This window comes from Dama dama, chromosome 32 (assembly GCF_033118175.1).
Source record: "Dama dama isolate Ldn47 chromosome 32, ASM3311817v1, whole genome shotgun sequence".
Lineage (NCBI taxonomy): Eukaryota > Metazoa > Chordata > Mammalia > Artiodactyla > Cervidae > Dama > Dama dama.
The window spans coordinates 41,425,674-41,447,770 of NC_083712.1; the positions used below are offsets into that span (position 1 = coordinate 41,425,674).

General features: G+C 43.2%; 1 protein-coding gene and 1 non-coding gene across 2 annotated transcripts in view; one reads left to right on the plus strand and one right to left on the minus strand.

Annotated features, from left to right (window-relative positions):
• Nucleotides 1–22,097, minus strand: part of ZMAT4 (zinc finger matrin-type 4) — a 309,158-nt gene that overhangs the window by 25,012 nt on the left and 262,049 nt on the right. The gene's annotated exons all lie outside the window — the stretch shown is intronic.
• Nucleotides 17,442–17,514, plus strand: TRNAG-UCC (transfer RNA glycine (anticodon UCC)). Its single transcript has one exon. It is a non-coding gene; the product is annotated as a tRNA-Gly (tRNA).

Sequence of the window (22,097 nt, forward strand, 5' to 3'; positions counted from 1 at the left end):
AAATACACATGTATACACATATACAGGCTTCCCTGCTGTCTCAGTAGTAAAGAATCTGTCTGCCAAGCAGGATACATGGGTTTGTTCCCTGGGTCAGGAAGATCCCCTGGAGAATGAAATGGCAACCCACTCCAGTATTCTTGCCTGGGAAATCCCATGGACAGAGGAGCCTGGCGGGCTACAGTCTATGGGGTCACAAAAAGAGTCAGACATGACTAAGCAACTATACAACAACAAATACACACATACACACATAGACTTCAGTGTTCCTACACTGACTTTGAGGAAGCTGAAGAGTTCCATTTCCAAGGTAAATTTGGAAAAAAAACTTCACCAAAGAAGGGCTTCCCTAACAGAGCAGGTCTTCTCCATTAAAAGAGCTAAGCTGCTCTTCCCTTTGGTGAAGCAGGGGCCCACCTCATCTGACAACGTATCATCTTGGGGAACCATCAGCTTGCTTTGAACCCAAGAGTTGGCATCTGCGTTCCCCTTGTTCGTGCGCAGCTGTGGGGTGCCTGGCCACGGCTTCCTCTCCCCGGACTGTGCTCCAGGCAGGCGGGAGGGTGGGGTGAAGACAGCTGGAAAGAGGCTGGCTGAGGCCGGTGCTGGCTTGGGCACACACTGTGTGAGGAGGAGCGAAGGGAGGCCGGTGGGGTTCCCATCACTGAGCCCAGCTGAGCCCTCCGTTCTCAGCAATCATCTCTTTTTCTGCCTGGTCTCTCTCCCCATGCACAGTGCCCAAGTCACCCTTAGGATTCCTTGGACAGTGACGGCCTCCCCTGTTCATGCAGAGCTTGCAAATGTTCTTGGTCTTGAGCTGTTCAAACGAGCATCATCTTTTGGGGTGTTTTCATCTCCCTGTTTAAACTAAAAGCTGCTTTGAAGCTACAGTGACATCTCAAGATAGTCATGCTTTCACCTCCCTCAAGATGTGTAGACAGCTCTGCTCACAGGGCGCTTACAGAATAGGAGTGTAATCAAACCGGTGTTTATGCAGGAGGGGGCAGGGATGTTGGAAGGGGGGGTCAGGTAACAGATAAAGCTCTATTTTGCTTTATTTCCATACTTTGGACATCTTTCATTCCTCCCAGGATGTAAGTCAATAGATAGCAATAGTACAGTTTCCCTCACATTCAGATTTTCTATTTTTCTGATCTCCTTTCTGGCCTGAGCCACGCAAACTCCTATCTCTACATTCTTCCAAGATAAAAATGGACCAACGAAAGCATTTCTACACAGCTCAGTATAGGAGGCTGGAGGGTCCTACCTGAGTCCCAGCCCACAGACACTGTCTCCTCCATCAGAGTGGACCCAGCTGCCCTTAACAACAGAAAAATATACACACATATGCATAGGTCCCAACTTCCCCTGGGCATTCCCTAACGCCCCTGCCATCCTCAAGCAAGAGGCTGTTCTAATTCTGGGGACTGGGCGTCTAAAGTGCTCCCAACATCTAGGCTGTGTAACTCCATCTTGCCCCACATCTGGAGACTGGATTCTCAACTGGGTCATGATGCCCAAGTCCTCGTCCTGGAGAAGTCCTATTTCCACAGTCAGTCTCCCTGCCCTGCAGCCCATTCCCCTTCCAGCTGTCCACAGAAAAGCAGTTCGAGCCTTCCCATCAGTTCCAGAGCTCCAACAGGGTGGAAGTAACCTTTGTCCCTCTAGCCAGGTGGGTTTGGAAAAAAGTCATTTTTATCTATAGCTGAGCATGTGAATGTCAAGTATATAGCACAGACGGGCACAGGGTAGGACCTCCAGCCCTCAACTTGAAAACGGCTCTCACTCACAACAATCCTTATTGCTTGAACATTTGCAGTTGTTGAAGGAAATAATTTAAAGGATTCAAATAAAACTGAACGGCTTTATTTATCTGATGTGTCATTAGGGAGCCCCCAAAACCAGGTGACCCAGGGTTGAAACAGAGTCAGTGTCACAGGGCACGGGAAAGTTGAGTTTGGGTCCCTGTGGTTTGGACTGAGGCAACCTTTTCCCACTTGAACCAAAACTTGCAGCCCAGATACTAACAACCATTAGCATAAGATTTTCCTAAAGGGTTTTAGCAAGCCTTGATGATCAGCCATCAAAGTGCCTAGGACGGGGAGATAAAGAGCAGAAAAGTAAGGAAGCGGGCAAAGGTGGGGACTGGGGTCTCTGAGATCTGTTTTATTCCACTTATGTGGTCAGTACTTCTCAAAATATCTGTGATAACCAGTATTTTTTTGTTTTTATTGACTTTTAATTTTCATTATGTTGCAGAACCACACTTCTGTGAAATCCAATAAAAATTAAATTAGTAGGAAAATAAAATGAAAACAAAGGCACGTAAAACACCAGCCCAGAGTTATATTATCAGATTCAGCACACTTAAAATGACTCTATAAAGTTCCAGGGGAAAGTTGCTAAACGTTTACTCTCAATTTCTATGCTTATCTCATTGCAGACCAGTAAAACCCAGTTCTCAGGCCAGCACGGCTCCATGAACTAATTTTTGAGCAGGACTGCTTTGATTAAGTGGCAAAGCCCCATCTGCCCATGGGAACACCCCCCACTTGATGGCGGGCACCCCGTGACTGCCTAGCTCTTTCCTGCAGACCACTGCCCACGCGTGGTCCCCATGCTGCTGTCTTCAGCGAGAATTTATTCCTCAAACCCACAGTCAGATGTTAACACGGGCCAATCTGATCACCTTCCGGCCCCTGGAATGTGACCAAACCACAGAGACACCTCACTGTGACAAAACCGCACATTTAATTCTGGATACTTCTCAGGTTTCTTCTCACCTTCCCTCATTCTCTCAATTCCTTGATGGATAACTGATTCAGCATCTTTTGTTCTGTAATCCCTTCCAACTTTTTTGCTTTTTACAGCTTCGGACCATGGTTTTGCCGGTTTCATGTCCTTTCTGTTCCCCCAGCTCCCTTTGAGAAGACATCATAGGTTCCAGGTGAACCCACAGAGTTCCAATTCAGGGGATTCAGGTTGCAGGGTCTGCAGCGTCGATGACCAAATCCAAGTCCTAGTCCCTGTCTTCGTCCCGTTTTCATCAGCCAAGGTATGGCAGCAACTCCAGCCTTACAGTTATTAGATTTATTAATTAAATTAATTAATGCATCTCAATTTGAACAGATTCCAACTGGTGAATTCTATGCAGCATTTTTTAAGGAAGTTTTTTAAAAGTAAAAGTATCTTCTAACAAAGTCAAGCCTTGAAAACAAACAAAACTGCAAAGAGTCCAAAAATAAACCCCCACTCATTACTGAATCCAGAGCCTGGAAATCTTCGGTTGTATACAATAAATCCAGAAAATTGAGAGCTTATTTACAGAGGCACACACACAACCAAATGTAAAGAGTACCCAAAATACTGTTCACCTGTACAAAGACCACCTCGGTGTCTACTTATCTTTTATCTTGGATCAAACAGGCAAACCTCTGTGAGTGCATCATGCCTTAGGTAGGCATAATACTACAAAGTAAAAATGGATTGTGTGAGGCAGCCATGCAGGGTTGGAATTCATCTCATGAGGCGATACCCAAAGAAAACCACACATAAAAATAACCTAATCAAGTGGATGGTCCACCAAATCATACACATTTTTTTTCAATGCATCTGTCTGGAAAGCCTGATTGCCAGTTGAACCACTTAAGGGAAAATGACTCATCTGCTTCATGTGGATAAAAGCAGGAACCGTTGCTTTCATAAATGACATGAATACAATTTAATTCTGTTATCTTTTCTGCTTGGGAAAAGGGACTGGATTTCACACAGAAATAAGAATTTGATGTTTGTATATTTGCCATGTTTTCCTGAGAGTGCAATAAGAAAGAGATGGTGCCTCATGCATTTCGAATCTTTGGATGTGCCTTGGATTCAACTCTGCACACGGTATAAACAGCAGAAGGGAGACAGAAGATGGGACAATACGAAAGGAGGTTTTGTGTGAAGCCCAAGCTGGTTCGAGACTAGATTTTTCTTCTATTTTCAAATTGAGTAATCAGATTTACTTGGCGGCCAGTCTCAGCTTATGTGTACAACGGCTGTTATGGAAATTCCTCTTCACCACCATATAAATATACAATTATCATTTTCAAAAAGATCCAAGGTGGCATCTGCCCTTTGAGTTCTAAGAACAAGTAGCCTGTACTTAATTGAGAAGTTCCTTTGGCAAATGCAAAAGTTATGGAATTTTTTGCTATAGAGAGTCACTTAAAAGTAGTTTTAATGGACCATGTAATAGCTTATTCCACTTTGCCCTTTTATTTTAGCATAAAAGCATAAATATTCTATTCAAATGCAGAAAATCTATTCAAAGCAAAAGTACTGGCCCAGCATGTCAGCTACAGCACTCTTTGGGTTGTGGTCCATTTAAAGGACAATGACGGGTCATCATTCATCCCTTCTGCCTAGAACTTGTACGTATCATCTGTGGGACGTATCTGATCACTGAAATTTACACTTCAACTTAATGTCCGCTGCATGTAATCACATCGAGAAAACCATTATTCTGTCCTACAGCAAATCAATGTAGGGTTTCCTTCTGGAAGAAAATGTAGGCTGTTCATATTCTGAGCATTAGTAAGGGAGACCAGTAAAGATGAAAAGTTAAAGTCTCCAATGTTCAAACAGTTTCTCAAGAGAGGTTAAAAATAAAATTTTACTATCATCTATTTTAGTTTTACAGACAAGTAGCTTAAGTGTCGCAGTAAACTGGGGAAGTAGGATCTGGAACTCTCCGGCAATCTAGAGAGCTGACTTTTCAGCAAGTGTTTTTACTGTCAGACCTGCATTGTCACGGTTGAAAGGCAGCGGAGGGCAAATCCCCGGGGCTTCGGGCTTCACTCTCAGCCCCATGCCTTACTGTCGTGAGACACTGAGGCTCAGTCTTCAGCTTTGCAAGAATAAAGATCATTTCATATAGTCTGGAGGTGGGGGGTTACTGTGAAGGAATGAAGGAGGCAACACATGGAAAATGCCCAGCACAGTTCATGGTATTCAATGGAGAGTCTGTCACTGCTCATTCCTAGCCTCTCTTCTCTCTCTCATGAATCTATTATGATAAATAATGACCACAAGTGCTCTGGGGCAATACTGCAATCCCAAAGACTCACTGTGTGTCTACACAGATACAGAAGATGTGATTTGTTATTGCTTTTGTTTAGTTGGCAAGTCGTGTCCAACCCCTTTGCAATCCCATGAACTGTAGCCCGCCAGGCTCCTCTGTCTATGAGATTTCCCAGGCAAGAATACTGGAATAGGTTGCCATTTCCTTCTCCAGGGGGTCTTCTGGACCCAGGGATCAAACCCCTGTCTCCTGCTTGGAGCTCTGTTTCCTAGGGAATCTAGGACTAAGAAAATTTCTGAAAAAGCTTTTGTACAACTTTAAATAAAAGCCTTTCTTCAATAAGATAAGAAGTCTTGGCTTATTTTCCTTTTTTGGCATCAGGTACTAAAGGAAAAGAAAAATTAATATTTATAGTTAAAGCGTCTGTTGGGGGAAAGCTACATTCATTTCACAAAATTTTACTTTAGGTTTTCTAGCAGCTGGAATGGAGAAGGAAGCAGAATAGGTTTCATAAGTCAATAACAATTGGAAGTAAATTTATCAAGAAAAAATATCTCAACTCTTACTAGACCCTTCGCTTTGGGAGGAATTTGTCATGATGTCATGATGTTCCTTATGTAAGAGTCATAAGGTAATGTCATGAATCGTATCCTTTATATTTTTTACACTGAAAAAATATACAGAATACTCCCGGTGTGGAATTTTCTTATACTAGAATTCAGGGAAAAGCAATAGCAAGATTTTAGGACAGTAGTTGTAAAATACTGATCTACACAAGAAGTTTCTTTAAAATACACATTTCAAGGCTTCGTTCATGACTCAGAATTCCCAAGACTAGAGTCATGCCCAAAATATGTTATTTTAGAGAGGATGCAGGTATTGCCCAGCAAAGGTTGAATATTGGCCCTTTTCAGTGGTTCAACCTAAATGTTGCCTACAAAAATGGTCCAACTCTGGCAGCTTCTAAGAATACATTCCAAATGTTATCCTAAATGAGGAAATCACTACAGAGAAAGACACTATCATTGAAATTTGAGGAATTACAAAATGAGCATAAAGCTAAAATAAAAAGGCAAATTATGGGTCAAGAAATATGATGAATGTTCTTTGAGCAAATATCTGTGTCACATCCTCGGTGGTTACAATGCCTTAGCTAAGTAAATAGCATGGAACACGCAATATGGGATCCTGAAAAGCAGAGGCAGGGGCCCCACCATCCATAAACTTACAGCACAATTCAGACGGAGGATCACACAGCGGAAGGTTAGGTCCATCAGGGCGAGTCAATGTACCAGGAATTATGTCCACGGATGCAAACTGTCTACCGAATATGCCAGCCACCGGGACCTCCAACACCAGCCTAATGTTTTGTCTTTTCCAAAAGAAAGCCTTTTCCAGATAGCTCTGCTGCAGACAAACTGATTGAAATTAAAAATAAAACTAATAAGGAACTTTCTTCATAGTCCTGTAGTTAAGGTTTCGCCTTGCAGTGCAGGGGATGTGGGTTTGATCCCTGGTCGGGGAACAAAGACCCCATATTCTGAGGGGGACAACTAAGTCCCTGGCACAGTAGTGAACCAGCGCGCCGCGGAGCAACTGCGCATGCGCACCGCAACTAGCGAGGCCGTGCACCGCGCCTAAAGCTCCTATATGGTGACGTGATGCAACGAAGATCCTACAAGCCGAAACTAAGACCCAACACAGCCAAATAAATAAATACAGATAACTTTTTTTTAATTCTAAACAAAAATAAAAATAAGGCACATGGCACAGATCAGACCAATAGAACATTCTCTGAAATTCCACCCTACTCCCTATCTTTTGAAAGTATGGCTTATCCAGCCTGACTGGTCAGAGTTGAATCACCATAGTTTTCTATATATTTAATCTCCAGGCAATACGTTTCTGCTATCTGAGCGTGTGGCTACAAGCTGATGCACCACCGGGAACAGTACCATTTTAATATGATTTTTCAACTTCAATATTTAGAGGTATTTTTAATCAGCCCACATATAACAAAGAGAAAACATCCTTCATCCTGGGGCATCCAGAACAAAGGCAACGTGAGGCAGTATGCTCATTTGTAACAGAGTCCCTCTGGACTTCCTGGTATTTATCTTCTACATCACTGCTCTAAGAGGCTAAACACTCACAAACAATTCTGTCAGAGGGTCTGGGGGGAGGTGGGAAGCACACATAAATAATACTTCCCAACACCAAATATATTTCATAGTGTCTAACAGATGCTCCAGATTTTAAAAATGGAACCATGGTTTAAATATCTTTCGAGGCAGATGCAGTCCTTGTGGACAGAAGAACAGATATTTCTGAGTGCAAGGATTTCAGCTGTGTTTTGAGACTTGTGAGTAGGCTTTCTCGAGCTGTGGCAAGTAAGGGCTACTCTCTAGTTGTGGTTTGCGGGCTTCTCATTGTGGCGGCTTTTCTTGTTGTGGAACACAGACCCTAGGGCGCGTGGGCTTCAGTAGTTGTGACACGTGAGTTTAGTTGCCCCTGGCATGTGGAATTTTCCTGGACCAGGGATGGAACACCATATGTCCCCTGCATTGGCAGGTAGATTCTTAACCACTAAACCACCAGGGAAGTCTGTCTTTTGAGACTTTTAAATCCAAGCTACCAATTCATTTAATGTAAAAACTGATATTGCTTGATCCTTTTGATTGAGTGCATCCCATTCTTCCTGTGACTGGAAAAAGCATATGGCTTTTAGCAGTCAGAGCCACACTAAAGGTGGAAGGAGAAGAGACGTGAGGGTCTGGCTCTCTCAGGCCGACTGTGCACTAGTCTGAAAACCACCGCTTCTGGCCACGTGCCCTGACTTGGTATTACGTGGCATCTTAGCGTGGGTTTCTCCAGAAGTGACTTGATTCAGGATCTCAAGTACAAGAATTTTCATCTGAAGACAATTCCAGGAAACACTAATGAGGAAGTAGAAAAAGAGGTAAGGAAGATGGTTCATGAAGGATTTGCTTTCCAGTAAGTGGGCTCTTAGAAGAAGGCTGAACCCCACCGGGTTAAGTGTCTGTCACAGATTAAGGCATGGACCCCATCGTCAATAAGCTCACAGCATCATTCAGAAGAAGAGCCACACCAGTGCCTGGTCCATCACTGAGGACAGGCTGCTGGGGAAGGGGCAGGGCTATTCACTCTCTGATGCCTGGAGTCTGGCACAGAGACAGTAACGTGGGCTCTGGTGAGCAGAGAGGACCCTCAGACAATGACTGATTCATGTCAATGTATGGCAAAAACCAGTACAATATTGTGAAGTAATTAGCCTCCAATTAAAATAAATAAATTAAAAAAAAGAAAGCCCTCAGACAGAGATGCTGGTGGCAACAGCCTTAGCTCAAGGTGGCATGCCCTGAGTGATATGGGCAGAGTGAAGAGGAGTCAAAGAGGACTTGATCTCAAGTGCCCATTCAAATTCTCTGTAAGTCAAGAGAATGGCGGAGTGGGGGTAAAAGAGAAAAGCTTAAAAAATAATTTTTGAAAAGCCTAAAAAATAATAAAAGCACAACCAGTTTGGTCTTCTCCACGTGGGTGGAGCACACTTGGCACCTTCAGGTTTTATTCTGTACTGGGTGGGATGCAGGCTGGAGACAGGAAGAGATGCTCGTCCGGCGGACACTGATGAGTGAGCCGAGAGTCCAGATGGGGAGCACAGGAGAGGCAGTGGGGAAGGGAGGCAGAGATAGAACATTTTACTCAGTCCCTGGAGTAGCGGAGGGGAAGCCAGTGCAGCCAGCAAGGTGAGGTCCAAGGAGGCGGGCACCAGAGAGACGCAGGGCCAGGGGGACAGGAACATCTAGTGGAAAGTCCTGGCCGGACAAGAGTTCTATCTGGCTCACCTCTGAACATCAGCTCTGCACTGCTGACGGGTCCAGCAGAGCACGGAAGGTGAATCGGGCACCTCTCCACTCCACGAGTGAAGAAATGTGCCCTGGGCAGAGGACAGAGGGGTCACGGTAGACCATGCCCACTGCAAACAGACCGAGTGACTGCCCTTTCATTATGGATCCGTGATGTCCTTCTCATACTTGCAGCCCAGCCCATTGCCCATGGCCCAAGACACGGCAGTCTAGTTTCTCACACAGGGAAATCACTTACTTACATGGAAAAAACACACAGTACAAACACAACAGGCCATCCACCAAACATAAGCCCAGTATTTGAAAGCTGTTCGTCACAAAACAGGAATCTAGATTTTTCTCACTGGCCCTAGAGAGTTCCGAGAGATTCCCAAGACGTGGAAGTGTCTGGGCTGGTGGGTTGTTTAGGAAGGCAAGAGGCTAGAAATTGCTATGGGGCAGGAGCCCTGACCCGCTCTGTGATCATTTTCCCCTTGCCACTCTTGGTCCCAAAGGGTCACTGCAGAGGCACACTCTAAGTGACAACTAAAATCTGGGTGTTTACAGCCACAGGAGAGTGGAAGCTGGAGCAAAGTTGATGTGGGAACAGTCAGAGGCCCCCTTCCTTCTCCATCCTTCCGCAGAGCATGGCAGGACTGGTGGCCTCAGGACACAAAACCAGGACAAAGCAAAGATTTTCAAGCCCGGGGACTGGCAATCTGCCATCTGACCAACATCACTTTTATTCCTCTTGTTAAAGACCATTTCTGTAGCTCAGGATCCTTCCTACAAGATCTGGGAATCTTGGGTACTAGCAAAGCAAGGACCCTGGTCAAAGGAAGACAACAGATTTGCTTCAGATTTTGAGGCTCGCAATGTAAAATCGTATGTTATCGTAACACAAATTATCCAGCCAATGATTCCTCACTCCCATAGCCTGTTTACAGATTTTTATTACCAAGCTCTTGATCCAGCCATGGCTGGGGCTTGCCATGGCTTTTTTTTGAGTTTGAGTTTGAGTCAGCCTGTAATGAAGAGCTCTGATAGGTTATAATTCTGCATTTACAGTGCCTAATACAATCTGGATGTGAACGTGGACAAAAATGTAGCAGAAGATCTGTTTCTCTCTCAGTGGTTTTCTCAGACAAGCTTTTTTGCTGCCCAAGCTCCTTTTAAGCTGTGCTGTACATTTGTTTTTCAGCAAAAGCATTTGATTATATATCCCCTGCTGCTTGTTCATTTCCAGTGCATCCTAGACCATTTGGAATACTAGTAAATTCTTGACAGAATGATTTATATTCTAAAGTTAGCAATGGTGTGTTCCACAAAATTGAGGCCTGAGTAGTTTTATTAGGGAAATGACATTCCACACTACTGGTCTCCATCTTTTTAACCTAATAAGAGTGGGTGATGCTCTGCAAAGGAGAAACACCGTGATTCTAGTCTCATCTGTACCACGGAGGGGTGAGGGACCCTGGGACAGTGACTCAGGGCTGTGCCCATGAGACAGGCCTGCACACACCAGAACCACCTGTGGAAAGCCAGAAGGTGGAAAGATGGAAAGATGTCAGAAGGCTTAGACAAGGCCAGAACACGCTTCATGAAAGGGTGAATTCAGACACAAGAGCCTGGAGATAGCCCCGAATCCATGTTCCAATTGAGAGGAAAATGGCTGGAAGAGGATGTGATTCCAGTAGCTGAGGCTCTGAAGTGGGTTCAGGTCTGCGCAGCTGGTAATCTGCAAAGACTCAGGGATTCAGAAGCTGGAGCAGAAAATAAGGGTGGGGGAAAGAAGAGAGACTCACCCCAGTGGTATCAGGCAGGGCTGGGAAATAAAGGTCCAAGGTTGGAGTTAAACAATCTAGGAACTGTTCAAAGCAGATCAAATCATATTTGGCAAAAGCTTACCCACAGCTCTCAGATTTCAGTTGTGTCAGAGCCAATACACTAGTGACAAGGTCATGGACTTTAAAGGGCGCTAAAGATATTGAATCTTTCATGGAGTTTTAGTAAAAATAGAAACTCTACTTTCATTTACCAAAATAACAGCTTTCAGAAGTTTAGTATAAGATTCAGTTCAAAGTATTTAACATGTTTAAACTGCCCATCAGTGATACATGAAAACACAAAAGAAAATTCAATTGATAAATGAGCTGCCAGTTCTTTAAAAAAAAAAAAAATCACTGTGGCTTATAACTTAAACATATGAAACATAGACGAAAGAAAAGAGTTTATTTCAGATATCCAGAGTTTACACTTGTATCTGCCCAGAGGAAATGGTGAAGAGGATGAATACATGTGTAAGGTTCACAACCGAAGGATACTGGGAAGGACCACTGACCCAAAGACGAGTCTTCTCAAATACGCATGAGGATGCCCCTCTGAGGTGGAGGAGGTTACTTCCAGGAAGCTGGCATGGCCGATACAAGTTTACGGAGAAGAAAACACATTGACCAAGAATCCATTCTATTCCCATCAGTGGCACTAACTGGGCAACTTTGCACGAATCCTTCATTTCTCCTGGTTTTCTGCCTCATTTGCAAAAGAGGGTATTTAAGGCCAGCTTAAATGTTATGATTCTAAGAGGTTACTAAGTGTTAACCCTTCATTTGACAAACATTTACAGCTTCCCTCCAATGTGTCCAACTCTATGTTTAGGGCTGGGCAGCAAGACAAATCAAACAGCACGTGTGGCTTCAGGGAGCCCTCTGTCTGGCAGGGGGACTGACACTCTAGTAATGAAATCGAGTCTGGCTGCTCACTCACTGCTGGAAAGCCAATACTTGAGAGGCAAGGTTGGTGGAAAGGAAATCTTGCTTTTTTTTCCTTTCTGGAGGTTGGCAACCAGGGAGAGGGCAGAATTGTGCCCAAAGGCCAACACTCCATAGCTAGTCAGTGGGTGAGAGCTTTTAAAGGGGAGTTTCAGGAGTGTGTAGGGGGAGGGGCTACATGTAGAATATCACCATCAGCTTTGATGGCCATCTTGAAATCGGTCATCAGTGGCCTGACCAGCATCATCTTGATTGTTTTAAGTACATTTACTCTTCAGTTCCAGGGTCGGTTCGCTCCCATTTCTTCAAGGCCAGTTCTTGTAACTGTGGCAGCTGACGTCATGGCCATAGTCTGGTCATCATGAAGTTAATTTCTTCCACCCGGTGGGGGTTTCAGTATCTACAGGACGGCTCTCAGGATATGGCTCAGAATATTATCTGTAGTCCTTGAGGAGGAACTAAACATTCTTGACTTTAATGACTAAATTATTATTTGGTCTTATTTGAGTGCTTTTCCTTTGTTTCCATATTTTTCTCATTTCTCTGATTAAACTTATTCTTTGAACAAAGTCTTTCTACAGACAAAAGGCAGGCTGAGGACTTGGGGGTAGGGAGGGACCAGTCAAACGGCTCCCGTAGGGTCCTGCTCAGTTTTATAACCACGGGATACTACGCAGACAGAGGGAGGTCCCCTGATAGAACAGAAGGAGCTAGCTGGAGATTAACAGCTGTTATCTGAGTAGCTGGCCCCATGGCAGCACAGCAGGGTCGCATGCAGCCCTAGGACGATGTGACACTCTAGGCAAATACTGTAAGTACTCTGAGTGCTCCTCTGTGATCCGAAAAACAAGACTAGTATTATTTTCCTTGCAGGGTAGGTGTGTGAGAATAAAAAAGTGAGCAAATGCATGAGAAAATACTATAAAATGCCTAGCATAATTTTAATATGGAAGAACAAACCTGACTCCATTTCAGATCTATTTCTTTTATTTTAACCTTTGTGCCCTGTGGCCTGTGCTGAGTCATGCTGGCTCTGTGCTTTTTGTAAAAGAAGGTGGCCTGTAGCCTGAAATATATAGGACAGTCCATTCTCGAGGCTCCGACCTTTAAAGATCTAACAGTCTTCCATTCAAACAGAGATAACAGAGTTGCACAATAGAGAATAACATTTTGTGTTGTTGGAGGTTTACAGGAACATCGCGATCTGACCTATGGGGAGAGCGGCAAGAACAAAGGGTTCTGACGCCAAGAAGTTTACAACAACCAACCACATACCCTCCCCTTTTAGGGGATTCTAACTCAAGCAAGATGGTTCTTTGGGACATTAGTCTGCCATCTTCTCAGTTTGATGGCTTTCCAAATAAAGTCATTACTCCTTGTCCCAACATCTCCTGGTTTATTGGCCTTTTGTGGTGAGTAGAACAAGTCTGGACTTAGTAACATTATTTTGGTGATTTTCATTTTTAGTAATATTCAAGTTACTCAGAAGGGGAGCCAAGAGGACAAAAAGACAGACAAGGCAGTTTTGCCTCAGCTTGGCTGGAGGAAGTGATCCCCACTAACTTGTAGACCCCAGATCCATCTTCTCCACAATGCTCAGGGTATATCATGATACAAGGGGACCAGGGACCGCATCTAACATTCCAGCAGCAACCAGAAAACAACAGTGCTCTTGGTTGTGGGGAGTCTGTCTCATGGGCACATGAGATACGTTGAGTTTGAGAACCATAGGTACCCCAGACAGATCACATCAATCCTAAGATGAAACAAACGAGCTTTCTTCCTCCAAGTTTCAGCCCTGCTGTAATAAACCACAGAAATAACGAAGCCTCTGCCTGTCCCATCCAAGTCAGTGCTGACACCAGTGGGAGAGACTTCTGTGATTGGAGGTCCTTTGTCCCCTCCATCCTGAAGACACCCAAGGTTTATGAAAAACACCAGTTTGCCAGGCTCTCATCGTTGGCCCAGCATCAATACTTGGGGAAGTTCCTGGTATGCCCACCCCACTCACACCCTCTTTGCCTGTCTGTGCCCCCAGCACCCTGTGTTTTATCTGTGGGTACATCACAAGGACCTGGGTATGGATCTGCTACAGATTGAGTCATGCCCCTCACCCAGACCACCATAACTCTATCAAGTGTGACCTATATCTGGAGTTGGATTTTTTAGGAGGTAATTGGGATTAAATGAGTTCATAAAAGTGGGGTCCTAATCTGATAGAATTAGTGGTCTCATAAGAGGAAGAGAGAGAAATCTCTTTCTTTCCAAATGTATGTACAGGAGAAAGGTGTGTCAAGTGAAAAATAAGAGCACAACTAAAAATTGAGAATTATATTCTAACCCAACAAGCTTCCTGAGGACTTAAACATGGGAGACAACCTCTCAGCTTGCTCTGAGGGTTGCTCCAAGAGGTAAAGGAAGAGTCAGGATATGTAGGGTGTTTTGCAAAAAAAAAAACAATCCAGGTACTCAGAATGTCAAAAATTACTGTTAATTAAAGAAAACCAAACATCTAAAGTTCATGATTTTACCACTTTCCTCTGTATGAGAAAATGTGAATTCTTGCTCAAGTATCTGGTTTCTCTCTATCCTGAATCCCCCCAGCATGCACAGGCAGGGAGTGGAGGGGGAGGAGGTTCATGGTTTCGATGGCTGATTACTTGAGGGCAGCAGCATCCTCTGATATGGCAGGGGGCACTTTTTGTCCACAAAGAGGTGAGGTGGCAGCAAGATGACCATCCACAGACCAGCAAAAGAGCTCCCACCACAAGGCGACAATGCTGGCACCCAGTCTTGGACTTCCAGCCTCCAGGACTATGAGAAGATGAATGTCTGCTATTTAAGTCTCCCAGACTCTGGAATTTTGTGATGGCAGCCCGAGCTCGCTGAGATGGTGTCCACCCTCATTACCAAGTTATGAGCTCCTTGAAGGTAGAGACCTTGACTTGCTCGCCTTGTTGCCACAGCCTCAAGTGCCCAGCACATCTTTAATTCCTAAGACATGTTTGTCGTAAGGAACCCACCCATCAGAGCAGGAGATGTAAGAGATGCGGGTTGGGAAGAGTCTGCTAGAGAAGGGAATGGTAACCCACTCCAGGATTCTCGCCTGGAGAATTCCATGGACAGAGGAGTCTGGAGGGCTACAGTCCATGGGGTCGCAAAGAGTCAGACATGACTGAAGCGACTTAGCATGCACGCACACAAGGCTGGAATACTTATCAGACATCGGGTGCAGATGTAGAACAGGCAGCCGGACACATAAGTCTAGAACTCAAAGAAGAGGTCAGAACTAGATCAGTACATCTGTTGGTCATCAGCATACATACAGTACTTGAAGTCAGGAAATTAGGTAAATGCATTGGGGGGAATAAATAGTTAGAAAAAAGTAGGTGATAAGAATAAAGGAAAAGATGCTCAACATCACTCATTATCAGAGAAATGCAAATCAAAACCACAATGAGGTATCAATACACGCCAGTCAAGATGGCTGCTATCCAAAAGTCTACAAGCAATAAATGCTGGAGAGGGTGTGGAGAAAAGGGAACCCTCTTACACTGTTGGTGGGAATGCAAACTAGTACAGCCACTATGGAGAACAGTGTGGAGATTTCTTAAAAAACTGGAAATAGAACTGCCATATGACCCAGCAATCCCACTCCTAGGCATACACACTGAGGAAACCAGATCTGAAAGAGACACGTGCACCCCAATGTTCATCGCAGCACTGTTTATAATAGCCAGGACATGGAAGCAACCTAGATGCCCATCAGCAGATGAATGGATAAGGAAGCTGTGGTACATATACACCATGGAATATTACTCAGCCATTAAAAAGAATTCATTTGAATCAGTTCTAATGAGATGGATGAAACTGGAGCCCATTATACAGAGTGAAGTAAGCCAGAAAGATAAAGAACATTACAGCATACTAACACATATATATGGAATTTAGAAAGATGGTAACGATAACCCTATATGCAAAACAGAAAAAGAGACACAGAAATACAGAACAGACTTTTGAACTCTGTGGGAGAAGGTGAGGGTGGGATGTTTCAAAAGAACAGCATGTATATTATATATGGTGAAACAGGTCACCAGCCCAGGTGGGATGCATGAGACAAGTGCTCGGGCCTGGTGCACTGGGAAGACCCAGAGGAATCGGGTGGAGAGGGAGGTGGGAGGGGGGATCGGGATGGGGAATACGTGTAAATCTATGGCTGATTCATATCAATGTATGACAAAACCCACTGGAAAAAAAAAAAATAAATAAATAAAGGAGGAAAAAAAAAGAATAAAGTGCAGGACTTCCCAAGTGGGGCAGGGGATAAGAATCTGCCTGCCAATGCAGGGGGCACAGGTTTGAGCCCTAGTCTGGGAGGATTCCACCTGCTGCAGAGCAACTAAGCTCGAGGACCACTTCTGAGCCCATGCACCCTAAAGCCCGTGCTCCACAACAAGAGAAGCCACCACAACAAGAAGCCCGCACACCGCAACAAAGAGTGACCCCCGCCTGCCACAGTCAGAGAAAGCCCGCACAAAGCGATGAAGACCCAGGGCAGCCGTAAACAAATAAATACTTTTAATTATATATACAAAGGATAAGGTACAGACAAATACTGTTTGAGATACCCAGAATACTCAGATTTATAGAGTCAGAAAGTACATGGGTAGTTTCCAGGGACTAGGGGTTGGAGGTGTGGGGAGGCGGGATGGAGAGTTAGTGTTTGATGGGAACTGTGTTTCAGTTTAGGAAGGTGAAAACTTTGGGAGGTGGATGATGGAGAGAGAGTTGCTCAACAACGGAAATGTACTCAGTGCCACTGAAATGTACCGTTTAATATGGTTAAAATAATATGTTTTAAATTATGTGACTTTGATCACAATTAAAAATATTAAAACTAAAATATTAAAATAATAAAAAAATTAGATACCATTTTACACACACACACACACATAAAAGAAGAGGCCCTGGGACACTTCAATTTCTAGAATCACATATGCAAGAAGCAGCCAATCGGGAGCCTAAGAAGACACAAGAAGTGAGGAGGGAATCCAGGTAAGTTTGGTATTTCAGAAACCAAGAGGAAATCAACATGTTTCCTGTTGCATAAAATGAAGATTCTGACAAAATAGGAATTCATATAGCTGCTTTCTAGGGATAGGAGCAGCAGAAGAGACTTTTAAACTTCAAATGAACAAACTGAAGGAAAAAAGTCCCCGAGGGTATGCAACTCACCTGGGTAAAGGGCCAAGACGAGACTCCAAGACTAAACCAGCCTGCCGGCAGGCAGCCCTGCGATCTCGACCTGTGGCTCGCCAGGCTCCCCCTGCCCTGACCTGAGCAGTGAGCATGCACGGGGTATTCAGGGAACAGCAAAGCCGGTTACGATCTCTTCATGCCTGAGCGCTGCGCCAGCACACGGGCTGGGCGGACAGGCCAGACCTTTAAACCACCGGTGGAAATTAGGTTTCTGCGACTAAAGGAAGGAGCCCCCAGGTCTTTAAAATTAAAAAGAAGCAAAGCCATCAATTACTAACAGGAGAGATTGGGTAGACAGGCACCAGTTAGAATTCAATGGGAGAGGCAGAAGAAAACACAGAGAGAAACTTCCCTATCTAGAACAAAGGCAAAACAAATGTAGACGTTTCCATAATAAAATGGCTTATGTGCTAACTAGTGTACAATACCTGTCCTCCTGGTGCACTAGAATCTCTACTTCAGAAATGAACTTTTGGGACTTCCCCGGTGGTCCAGTGGTTAAGACTCTGTGCTTCCAACGCAGAGGACATAGGTTCGATCCCTGGTTGGGGAACTAAGATTCCTCATGCCATGGGAGGGGTTTGACCAAAAAAAAAAAAAAAGAAAAAGAAAAGAAAGCATTTATAACTGTATCCTCTGCAGGAGGGTTTGGAGTTTGGGTAAAGGTGAACAGAACCAGAACCAGGAGATATGGAATTATCCATTGGATGAATTAAATTTCCAAACCAAAATTCAGCACATCTGACCCTGTGACGCTCTTCCTGATAACTCCACTCTGAATTATGTTTTTTCCTCTGCAGTTTTTCTGAATAATTCTGCATATAAAATCACATTGTTCTTATCTACCTTTGTACCTAAGTGCCACTGAACCATTCCTGGTCTGGCAGACAGTCAGAAAGTGATTACTGAACCAACCAATAATCAAACAATGAATGGATCAGGATATCTGACATTTGGTTTGTCCTTGAAAATCTGAGATGAGTACTCCCCTTAAGAATATTGCTGCAGAATATTCTATCAGAAAGGCTGAGATTTTCAAGGGCATTAAGCATACTGAAAATGTATCACTGCATTATGTAACTAGAACATTTGAGGTGTATCTGCAGCAGAGTCAGGCATAAGAATCCAATGCATAGATAAACAAAAGAATATATATACAAACACATATATGCATACGCACATATATATATACATGCATATATACTCAAAAGTGTATATATACATACATATACTTGTCTTTATATATTTGCATGTCTGTATACACACAGAAAGAGAGAAAAAATATTCTTTCACTGTCTTTATGGACCAGGAAGACATACACATGGCTAAAATTAATATTCAATAACATTATTAACAATATTATAATTCAACTTACTTGAATTGTAATTTTTCTACCATTTAAAATTTTTCTACTATGTATAAGCTGGGAATAAAATGAAAATATCTTATACTTTTGAGATTTCAATACCTTCTAGACTGATTTTCATATTTAAATTATTTCAACTTGCTTCTTCAACTTTAAATCTAATGAGAGCTGCATCTCTTTTCTTATACAGCAATAAGCACTCTCTGTGTTCAACAAATAGGTATGTTAATAAGGCTTTGTAACTGATCCAGCTCTACTTCTTAGGGAGTCCTTGGAGAGGAGATGGGAGGAGGTGAAGATGAGTCTACAGACAGAGAGGCAAGAGGCCAAGGGATTGAATACTGGAAGGTCTCACTTCTGTCTCTGAGGTGGAAGGGAAGCCACCGCTGAAAGTGAAGATGGTGGAGGCTAGCAAGAGCTTTGCAATCAGTTGTCAGCTTTGAACTGTCCACAGGGAAAAGGAAAGTTACACAGAGATCACAGAAGGACTAAGCTCCGCGTCAAGAGCTGAGAAAGGACTGTGTTAATTTATCACAGCCAAGGTTTAGGTGATTTTTCCCATTGGTGTCTCAACATCCTGTTCAGAGGAAAGGATGTGAAGATGTGTGAGTGAGTCCAGGTTACAGCCTGTCTGGGGGGATGTAACACACCAGATGGCCAGAGACCTGAGGGTACTAATAAGAGACGCATTGAAGACAGAGAAGCAGGTAGATGTCTAGGTGATAAAAGAAATGAAGACAGGAAAAAGTTGATAAGACGATAATACATGTGTCAAAAGACTAAAGGTCGTAACACTGGACATTAAGATTTTGGAAGGCTTATTATGAGCCAACTATTGTGTGAAGTGTTTCACATACGTTATTCCATTACATAACTATGAAGCCTGCACTATGACTATCTCTATTATGAGCTCAAAGAGGTTGGGTAAGTTATCAAGGTCATACTGCTAATAAATTATAGAACTAACAGGACTCAGTCCTCTTATCTACTATATTAGGAGACCACATGACAAATAGTTACAGTGAGATTAAGAAATTGTTTTGAGTTTCAGAAAGCTGTGATCTGGGAAAGAAATTTTGGATGAAAAGGAGAAACTGCTGGAGGACTGAAGTTCTAGAAGTTGGTAGCTGGCTGGCATAAGCATGGGAGGAACCTGATTACTAATTTGGAGCAGAGAGCTGGAAATTTGAAAATGTCTTTAATAAACTACAAAGATGTCAACAATGCTTCTGGGTTATTTGTAACTTAGAATGAAAATAAAGAGTAGCCATGAGTGGCTATGCCAACCCAAATCTATGCAATACACAATCACTACTGCTGTGAATCTGAATACATAGCAGTAAACATCCATCACACAGTGGAAATAAAGATCATATTTCTATGGAAGATCACATAAACAAAATGCTTTCTTAAGAAAACCTTACTTTCAGTCTTTCCTTTCTATTTGAATTCTACTTCCTGGCCTAAAAATAAACAACTTATTTTCAATTCCTACTTAATGATTCGATCCTCCGCGTGAAAAGTTTCACACAACCCATGCTGGTTCCTCCATCTGAAAGGTCCAACCATCAGTGGCATTCATGCAAACTCTCCCTTGTCTGGACCAAATTCCACACATTCTATGCAAAGTTTTTCTCTCTTTTCCAAACAAAAGTATAGCATGTCCACCGAATCTGCAAGTGGTTGAATCTGAGAAACACAGAACCGGCAGATGCCGAGGGCTGAGTGTACTATGCCATTTCATACAAGGAATTTGAGCAGCTGCAAATTTTGATATGAGGAGAGATTCAATCTTCCCCAGAAACTGAGGGACAACAGTCTACACTACCTATGCTCCAAAATCCCCAGCATGCTTATTTATACTTCAAATGCCTCTCCTGTCTTCATGTGGAGTGTGAAAGTCGCTCAGTTGTGTCCAATTCTTTGTGATCCCATGGAATTCTCCAAGCCAGAATACTGGAGTAGACAGCCTTTCCCTTCTCCAGGGGATCTTCCCAACCCAGGGATCGAACCCAGGTTTCCAGAATTGCAGGTGGATTCTTTACCAGCTGAGCCACAAGGGAAGCCATTGTCTTTCATAGCTACAGCCATAATTATAAAACAACAGCTCATAGTCATTGAGAACATATTCCCCGTCAGGCTTAGCATGGGTCCTTTTAAATAGATTTTCTCTAACCTTCACACATCTTCTATGTAGAGCACAATTGGTATCAGATCCATTTTATAGATGAAGAAACTGAGGTTCAGAGAGATTAAGTTACATGTTCAAGGTCACACAATCAAACAGGAGGAAACCCAGTACTGAGACACAGTGATACCTATTATTAATCTTGGACCCAACCCCAAGTTTTCCACACTTACATATTTATATTCTGTATATCTTGAGTGTTTCTTAACAAGTAAGGACAGGTCAAGATCTGAGTCCAAATCATCTTTGTGTTTCCTAGAGTGAGCATAACAGTGCTTTGCCCATAGGAGGCTCTGCAAAGATTCTGAATGAAGGGGAAAATTAATCAGCTTATAGTATTTAATAAAGAAAATTTTGTTCCTGGGCATACAAATAATTGTAGGAGAGGGTAAATTATCAGAAGAATAATAATTTAAAAGTGAGGAAAAGTTGTTAATGTAGAAGAAAAACGGCTGCCTTGGAAATGAACCAAGATGATTCTGTCCTTCTTGAGGTTGCACCCAAGTATTGCATTTCTTTTGTTGACTCTGAAGCCTATCCCATTTCTTCTAAGGGATTCTTGCCCACAGCAGTAGACATAGTCTCCATCTGAATTAAATTTGCCTATTCCTGTCCATTTTAGTTCACTGATTTCTAAAATGTCAGTGTTCACTCTTGCCATCTCTTGCTTGACCACATCCAACATGCCTTGATTCATGGACTTAACATTCCAGGCTCCTATGCAATATTGCTCTTTACAGCATCAGACTTTACTGTCACAGCCAGATACGTCCACAAGTGAGCCTTGTTTATGCTTTGGCCCAACCTCTTCATTCTTTCTGAAGATATTTCTCCACTCTTCCCCAGTAGCATATTGGATACCCGAATAGTCATTGGAAGGACTGATGCTGAAGCCGAAGCTCCAACCCTTTGGCCACCTGATATGAAGAGCCAACTCATTGGGAAAGACCCTGATGCTGGGAAAGATTGAGGGCAGGAGGAGAAGGGGACAACAGAGGATGAGACGGTTGGACAGTATCGCTGACTCAGTGGACATGATTTTGAGCAAACTGTGGGAGATACTGACGAACAGGGACACCTGGTGTGCTGCAGTTCAAGAGGTCACAAAGAGTTGGACATGACTTAGCGACTGAACTACAACAACAGAAGAAAAGTGGACCTACAGCCTATCAGGGACACTAAAGCGACCTGAGCCATCCCAGTGCTGCAGAAGCCTCACTAACTCCACTCACTGCAAACACACACACACGCTGTGTTAGTGAATGTGTGCATGTCTTCACAATGTTGTTTTCTGACCCATAAGAGCTTGATTTTCACTTTAAAATTTTTATTTTTCTTATCTCACTCCTTAATACCTAAGCAATGCACAGCTCATCAACGGAATGTATATATATATTTTTTCCAAAGCTAAGTAATGTCACAAAGGTCATCTATTAATGCAGTGATACATAATTTAAATCAAAGCTTTTATTTTTCTAAATTAAATGTTATAACCTAGACCAGTGGTGGTACTACACTGCCTGATAGCTAAGGAAGGAGAAGAAATATGCCTTATGGTATATTGTTTTTTAAAAAGATGCCT